Source organism: Telopea speciosissima, chromosome 2, assembly GCF_018873765.1.
Source record: "Telopea speciosissima isolate NSW1024214 ecotype Mountain lineage chromosome 2, Tspe_v1, whole genome shotgun sequence".
Classification (NCBI taxonomy): Eukaryota; Viridiplantae; Streptophyta; class Magnoliopsida; order Proteales; family Proteaceae; genus Telopea; species Telopea speciosissima.
The window spans coordinates 41,458,824-41,467,326 of record NC_057917.1 but is presented as its reverse complement, the minus strand read 5'-3'; the positions used below and the strand labels follow the sequence as shown (position 1 = coordinate 41,467,326).

General features: G+C 41.1%; 1 non-coding gene across 1 annotated transcript; it reads right to left on the bottom strand.

Annotated features, from left to right (window-relative positions):
• Positions 1 to 4,918: 4,918 nt before the first annotated feature.
• LOC122653363 lies at positions 4,919 to 5,025 on the bottom strand. Its single transcript, XR_006331794.1, has one exon. It is a non-coding gene; the product is annotated as a small nucleolar RNA R71 (small nucleolar RNA).
• Between the last annotated feature and the right edge of the window lie 3,478 nt (positions 5,026 to 8,503).

Here is an 8,503-nt window from a genome sequence, read left to right as displayed (position 1 = left end):
TAAATAGGTCGTCGATGCACGGCAACGGGTATCGATTCTTGATGGTCAGCTTATTTAGCTCGCGGTAGTCGATACACAGCCGCATACTACCATCTTTCTTCTTCATGAACAGCATGGGTGCTCCCCAAGGTGATACACTGGGTCATATAAAACCTTTCTTTAGCAGATCTTGCAATTGAACCTGCAACTCCTTCAATTCAATAGGTGCCATTCGATAGGGTGCCTTAGATACCGGTGCTGCACTAGGAATTAGATTAATCGCAAACTCTATGTCATGGTCAGGCGATAGCTGGGTCAGATCTTCTGGAAAAACATCAGGAAATTCTCTGACAATGTCAAGTTCCTCGAAGGGTTTTATCTTTGCCTCGGTGTCTATCACTATGGCCAAAAAGCCTTGACATCCTTCATCCAGTAACTTTCGCGCCTGAAGGGCGGATAAGGTTATCCTTCTGGGTTTCCTTTTCTGTTCACTTTGATAGGTGAAAATTGGCCCATCTTCCATTTTAACAAAATTTTCTTTTCCACACATATGACATTTGCACCGTAGGCAGACAACCAATCCATGCCTAGTATCATGTCAAAATCCTTCATATCTAGCTTTATCAGCCATGCGGTTAAGTTCTTTCCATAAATTTCTACCTGACAGGGGTCATAGACTTCTTCCAAGTTCATGATACTACCCATCGGTGTGCTAACTACTAACTCATGCCTGATGTCTCTCGATTGATCTTTCATCCTACTCGTAAAGGTGGTAGAAACAAAAGAGTGGGATGCGCCCGAGTCGAATAATACTCGTGCAGGTATGGTTGAGACACTCAGGGTACCTAGGGTTTGTACATAATTTAGGTTACATGAATTAAACCAGTTATTCCCTATAATTCAGTAGTGTTCAACAAACTTACCTATCAATACATTGGGGTTTGCCTCGGCTTCCTCATTTGTCATTGCGAACACCTTTCCTTGAGTTCAATTATCCCGTGGTTGAAAATGACTAGCGTAGCGCTGATTCGGTGAGTTGTTGCTATACCCTCGCGTTCTGCATTCCTTAGCCATGTGCCCTTCCTTATTACACACATGGCACTTATAGGGTGGAACAACAGGTGTTGAGGCTTGGCTCACTTGACTTGTTGCTGGTCGGGCTAGCGAAGCTGCTATTGTTGCTTGACTTATGGCCGATTGAGCGAGTCAGTTGATAGTAGGGCGAAAAGGATTCTGGCCCACTTGTGGCCTACGGTACGGAGTCGAGTTGGGGTACAAACTGGTTCCACGGTAAGCTTTGTTGGGCCAATTAAAAGTCTAGAAATTATTTGGCCTCTTGCCTAACCCGAGCGACGTCGTAGCTTTTTCTTTCTCTTTCTCATTATATCTATCTTCCATTGTCTTCGTCTTGTCGACCATCTGAGCATAGTCCCTGATGTCCATAATTGACAGTACTGATCCAATCTCAGTTTTGAGTCCCTTCTCAAATTTCTTTGCCTTACTAACTTTCCCTCTCAGGTGCTCTGGGGAGAAAAGGAACAGGTCTTCAAACCGCTATTGGTAATCCAACATTGATTTGGTCCCTTGCACCAGTGCGGTGAACTCAGCTTCTTTCCTGTCCCTGAAGCTCTCCGAGAAGTAGTTCTTGAAGAAAACTTCTTTAAATTGCTCCCACGTGGGATTCGGGTGAGTAGCTTCCAAATTGGGCTTAGTAGCCTTCCACCAAGCTTTTGCCTCATTTTGTAACTGATAACCCACACATATCAGGTTTTGCGCGTCCGTGCACTTAAGCACTTCAAACGCCTTTTCTAGGGCACTAATCCACCGTTCCGACTGCATTGCCTTAGAAGTTATCTTGGAAAACATGAGCGGTTGGAGTTTCTTGAATCTCTCCATACCCTTAGCGGTAGAATTTTCCGCTAAGTGTTGAGGCACAGGTGGTGAAAATAGTACGGGCCGATTGGGTGGTGGAGGTGGTGCCGCACGCTCATGCATCATGGTTGCAAATTGCGTAGACATCTGGCCTAGCAATTCCTATTGTTGTTGCATGGTCCGCAGAATTTTTCTGATATAGTGTTTGGTTTTCGGCGACATTGCCAGTCATTTGCGTCTGATTGTCATCATCGCAGGGGGGGTGACAAAATTCAACATCTACACTCTAAACCTGAAAAATAAAAGAAAAGACCTCGAGTAGCATTGTTTCAAGAATAAATTGATAATAAATAATGCACTAAAATGGGATACAAAATTTCCTGACAACTACCCCCATACTTGCCATTTGCTAGTCCTCGAGCAAACGAAGGAAAAGAAACAAGAAAAAGAAAAACCTAATTCACTTTTGTAGGAATCACAATTGCACTTAGCCTGTGCAACAAGCCTTTAAACCCCTAGGTTACTGATGAGCACATTTATGTGTGAAATTATCCCATTTAATTCTGCATTTTATCTGCTTAGAATGGAGGTACCTTGGGTATTTTCTATCTTTTTCAAGGTGCAGGGGTATTTTTGGCATATTGAAAGAATTGGAGAAAAAGTGCATTTTTGAAGACTAAATTGAGAAAACCAGATTGGAGGAGTTCAATGCTACATAGGCACCAGTCTACCCATGGATCGACTCACATGCGATCAAGGGCGAGATGGGAAGAAGCTTCACTGAAGACCCAAGGGCATAATCGTAATTTCATAAAATTTGGATATTTTCAGAAGATATTCGATATTGGGCTCATACTGTCCGGAGTATTAATTGGAGCAACTTTAATTCTCAGATTGGGGCCACCCGGGACCAAGAAAGAGAGATATTCTCAAAAAGAAAATTTTAATTAACTTGATAATTTACATTAAACTCTCTCTCTCCTCCCTAATATCTCCCTCTCATCTACTACGGATTATTTCTCTATCACTCCAACTTCAATTTTCTCTCCTTCTCCCTCTCAAATCCTTAATGGGTCCTACCATTCCTAATTATATTTCACTTCTCTCTCCCTCCTCTTATAGCTATTCTATCCAAATCCCTCACGGATTCTGGATATCCATCATTATTTCTATCTCTCGTGCTTTCCTTTTTTTTTCTTTTTTTTATTATTAAAATCTCTTATAGATATATAAACCCATAGACAGATTGCCATTCAAAGAGGATCCCATTCGATTTTGTAGCCATTAGCCGTGCCCTCTTCTCTTCTTCTTCTTCTTATTTCATCTTTCTTCTTTTTTTTCTTTTTTGTTTTATTTTTGGATCTTGGGTTTGGCAAGAAGGAGGAGGAAGATCACCGTTCCAACTTCATGGATCATCATCACCATTGCTGTCCTTTGTCGCCTTCCACCATGTTTGGCTAAGTTCTTTCTATCTTTAGGTGTAGATGAACTAATGGTGTTTGTTATTTAAAAATTCTGGTTTGTATGCTTGATTGCTTGATGTTGAGACCCCATCCCTATTTGGATGATTTTAATTGATGTATTTAGTAGAAAAATTTTGTTTCTGTGATTCATTATTTTTCATTCAAGTAATGGTATTTTGTTCTTATGTGGTTGTACCGATGATAGATTATAGCTGAACGAACTAAGCGTGCCAAGCCCTATAAGCGAAGGACGCTAGTACTCGTCAAGATAGTCCATACCTAGGAGGAATCCTACACTTTGTGGTATTATTAGGCCTGTGGTTATAATAAACTGAAGCATGCAACTTAATTGAATAGCAACCCATTGGGGATTCGAACCCTAAAGATAGTCTTCTCCCGTATTTGCACAGCGTTGTTAGTTTAGAGTTGTTACTTTTGTTCTTAGTTTAAAAATAGATTTATTGCATTTTAATTTTCATCGCTTTCATCTTAGTAATTTAGCCTTCCTGTTCCTCGTAGATCGACACCTTACTTGCTACTTGCTACTTGCTAGATTAGTTTAGGGTTTTATTTTTTACCGGTTAACGACTAGATCAAATTTTGGCATCGTTGCCGGGGAACCGAAGCACGGTTGCTTGGATTGATTGAGTTGTTTTGTGTTACTTTGTTTTAATTTTAATTTTATAATTGCAGAATTTTTATTTTTATTTATAATCTCTTTATTAGGTTAATTTTAGTACACCTAACATTCTCTTTGTTTGTGCAGGAAGCCGAGTAGATTGAGTAGGACAAGCTGCCCGTTTGGTTTACTTTTAATTCCTAGACTTTATGTAATTAGGGTTATTTTATGTAATTTTTTTATTTTATTCCAGCGTTAGATTGGGTGTTTAGGTTTAACTTTAACTCCCCCAACCCCTTAAGCTCATATGTGTAACCGTTCATCGGGGGCAGCACGTGGAATTGCCCTACCGCCAACACCAGGTAAGTATTTTCGTTAGTTTTAAATTAGTTATTTTTTTTTTTTTTTAGTTCTGATTTTTTTTTAATTAATTATTTTTATTAGTTACCACGTTTTAAATTACTAGTTTTAATTTTTGTTTAATTAGCACGTTCAACCTGTGTTGTGCTTTATGCATGGTCGACGTTCTTTGCACCCCAACCTGACTGCCCTTGACTTCGAAATAGAGCAATCTGTGGTTAGACCTAAGGATAATAGTAATAAAATGGGTGACGAAAACCAGCCAGGAAGGCCACTAAATGAGCACTTCACTCCAACTGCCGATACCCTTGCATCTTGTATTCAACTGCCTGCCATTCAAGCTACTCAATATGAGATCAAGTCCAGCATCATACAGATGTTACCATCCTATTATGGACTTGCTAATGAGGAGCCTTACAAGCATTTTGATGAGTTCTTAGAGGTGTGCTCTACAGTCAAAATCCAAAACCTCTCTGAAGATGCCCTAAAGTTACTCCTATTCCCATTCTCCTTAAAGGACAAAGCCAAACACTGGCTTCATTCCCTAGATTCGGTTAGGATTACTACATGGGCGGGGATGCAGGAGGAATTTCTGAAAAAATTCTTCCCCATTGGCCGGACTAATAGCCTTAGAAGAGCCATTACTAGTTTCTTCCAATTAGAGGGCGAGCAATTTCATGAAGTGTGGGAGAGACTCAAGGAATTACTTAGGAAGTGCCCCCACCATGTTGTCCCAAAATGGTAGTTAGTCCAATGCTTTTATGATGGTCTTCGTGACCGATATAGGTAGATGGTAGACTCCTCTTGTGGTGAAACATTTATGTACAAGAATGAGATGGAAGCATGGGATCTTTTTGAAACCCTAAGTGAAAATTCCCAACATTATGCTTCAGCCTCTCGGACTGAGATTCCACACATTGGGCAACCAAAGAAGGGTGGTCCCTATGAGATCAATCCAACTGTAGAGATGACTGCTAAGGTTGATATGTTGTCCAAGAAATTGGACTATTTAATGTCTATAGGGCAGCATCTTATGTCCCCTTTCCCTATGTGCTAGCCCTAGTCACTATGTAACAAACTATCCTTCGGCTGCACAATACCCTGAGTTTATTCAGGAATAAGTGCAAACGGATCAAAGTTTCCCTACACCGGGTAATAATTCCTTTTCCAGTACTTATAACCCAGGATGGCGAAACCACCCAAACTTTTCATGGAGAAACTCAGTACCTAATAATCCTCCAAACCCACCATATAGGCCACCATTTAATGTTCAAACCAATGCCTATATAGGTGGACAGCCACCATATCCTCAACCCCAACAGAATGAATCCTTTGAGGAAAAGGTACTAAAAGCATTAAGTGGACTCGAGCAGAACACACAACTGCTTCACTCACATACTTAATCCATTAATAAGCTAGAGAACCAACTGGATCAGCTAGCCGATGCCATAAGTAGGAGGGAGGCTGGCCAATTGCCAAGTCAGCCAATAGGTAACCCAAATAGTCAAACGGGTCAAGGGAAAGAGCAAGTCCAGTCGGTCACAGTGCTGAAGAGTGGCAAAAGAGTGGACAAACCTGATGCACCCTTAGCCACTAATGGGATGCTTCCCACTAGTTCTCAAGGTCAGGGAGAGGCTGAGTCAACCCAAGAGAAATCCGGTGGTGATGTAGACACACATGATTCCATTACTGAAACACCACCTGTGAAACTCACTCATCAGTTCCCAAGGAAGGGGCTACACATTCCTATTGTGAAGGGACCATCACCTGATTCTTACAATCCAAAGGTCCCTTTTCCCCAAGCCCTTCAAACACCATCTTCACCCCTTAAGGGTAAACAAGGTAAAAAGATGCAAGAGATGATCGACTTGTTCCAACAAGTTTGCATCAATCTCCCCCTCTTGGATGCCATCAAGCAAGTTCCTGCTTATGTTAAGTTTTTGAAAGACCTCTGCACCCAAAAGCGTAAGTTGAGAACTCAAATCCCTAAGACTGTCCATTTGACTGAATAGGTTAGCCCTGTAATTTTCAGCCACCTACCCCCTAAGCTTAAAGATCTAGGTACACCTCTTATTTTCTACATTATTGGAGATCTCTTCATAAGTAGGGCACTACTTGATTTAGGGGCTAGTGTGAATATTTTGCCTAGTTCAGTCTATGACAGATTTGGTTTAGGAGATTTGAAACCCACTGAGCTCATCCTTCAGTTGGCTGACCGTTCAATCAAAACACCTCGTGGGTTGTTAGAAGATGTTTTAGTGAAGGTGGAAGAATTATACCTTCCTGTGGACTTCCTTGTTCTGGATATGGATACAGCCACCACAACCAAGCTTCCCCCTATCATTTTAGGGCGCCCGTTCTTAGCTATTGCAAATGCTTGCATAAATTGTAGATCGGGTGCCATGGACATCTCTTTTGGGAATAAGAAGCTTAGGCTCAACATCTTCAATGCATCCTTAGGTTCCATTCGAGAGGAAGAGTGTTTTGCATTGGATTTATTAGATAAAGTTGTGGCTGATCACACTTCACACATGCTTATTGATGACCCTTTGCAGCACTATAGAGATGAGTATGAGGCAAACACTAAAGAGGTGCATACTTTGCTAGATTCCTCACCCTCTTTAGAACAGCCACCCTGGACAGTTAGGTTTGAGCCGCTTCCTCCTTTGGTTACATCTCCCCAACCTTCTTCTAAACCGACTCCTTGGCATGATTTGATCTTTGACCCTCTGTGAGTCACTCTGTCGTCTGGCTGAAGACGTTAAACTTAGCGCTCTTAGGAGGCAACCCACTATTTTTTTTTCTTTCTTTAGTACTTTTGTTTTTGTGTTTGTTTGGTTTTTTTTTTTTTTTTGAGGTACCTACTACTGCTTGCTGGATGCACTTTTTTGTCGTATATTACTGATTTTTGGTACACTCCTTCACTTAACCTTGTTTTTGTTCTTCTGCATGCATTGAGGACACTGCATACTTTAAGTGTGGGGGGGGGTGTGAGACCGATTGGCAAATTTTTATTTTTTGGCTTTTGGTAAGTTTTACATGTCTCTCTGTTACTTTGATGCGAAATGCGGGAGAAAGAGACTTAGGAACCCTAATCTGAAGTAATGAAAACCCTGTTGAGAGGACAGTAGCTAGTATGTATCCTAAGGTGGGTTTTGACTCAAACAATAAGAGCCCCATCTTATCGAAGGGACAGACCACTTGGCTGTTTTGTGTTTCTTTGAGCTTTTGGTTAGGAGCTAAGACCAAGTTTAGTTTTGGCATGGCATAAACTTAAAAAAAATAAATAAAATTTCATGAGAGTTTAGTCCTGTTGCTTCAACTTAGTAACCGGGGCATCTAGGCCACAAGCCCGGAGTCTCGCGTAAAACGGTAGGAGTGGCCTGTTAGGTTATTATTACTTGTATTCTTGAATCCTGTTAGGGCTTGTAGCCTTTTTGGTTCGAGTGAGTACGCCCGAGGAGTGTTTCACACTCAATCCCCTAAAGCCATTTGGCTTGGGAGTGGTTGGCTTAAAGCTCATTACATGAGCCTTCTAGAAAGCTTAAAAAGCCAGAACATTGCACAGATTTGAGAATCACATAATAAAAAAATAAAAAAATAACAAGTAAGAGTTGAATTCCTTGGAGCTAGACAGGGCACTCAGTCTCTGGAAGCGAGGTGACTTGATCAAAACTCCTTGGGGTGAAATCTCTGAAAAAGAACTTTAGCATCACTATCCTTCTGGATATATGTAAGAAACAAAGCTACCAAGTAGCTTGGGTGTCTTGTGTAGTGACCCTGCATGGCATTTGAGGAACAGTAGTGGAGTAACAAATGGAGTTCATTGTGAAAAAAAAAAGAGAGGAGAAGAAATGTCATTGCCTTGGTACAATTGTATGGTCAAAAATGCTCCGAAGCCTAAAGTCCATGGTGCCCTCGACGTCATGAGTGGTCTTACCTTAGGTAAGTTGGTGTTTGGAAGATATGGAGAGATTCCCTAATTAGGATGTGTGCCTGTTGCTAGAATCAATACTGGGTAATAAAGAGCTCAAGTATGGGGGTACCTTTGTCTTCTTGAACTTAAGTAGGGCATCTTAGTTTCGGGTTTGGTGTGTGCTTCTTACCCATTGTCAAAATTTAAACTTGCATCATAAATTTTGTGTGTATATTCCCCGCAAACACTCCCGAGATAAAACTTGTCCACTAGGGGTAACCTAGGGGTTTAAAG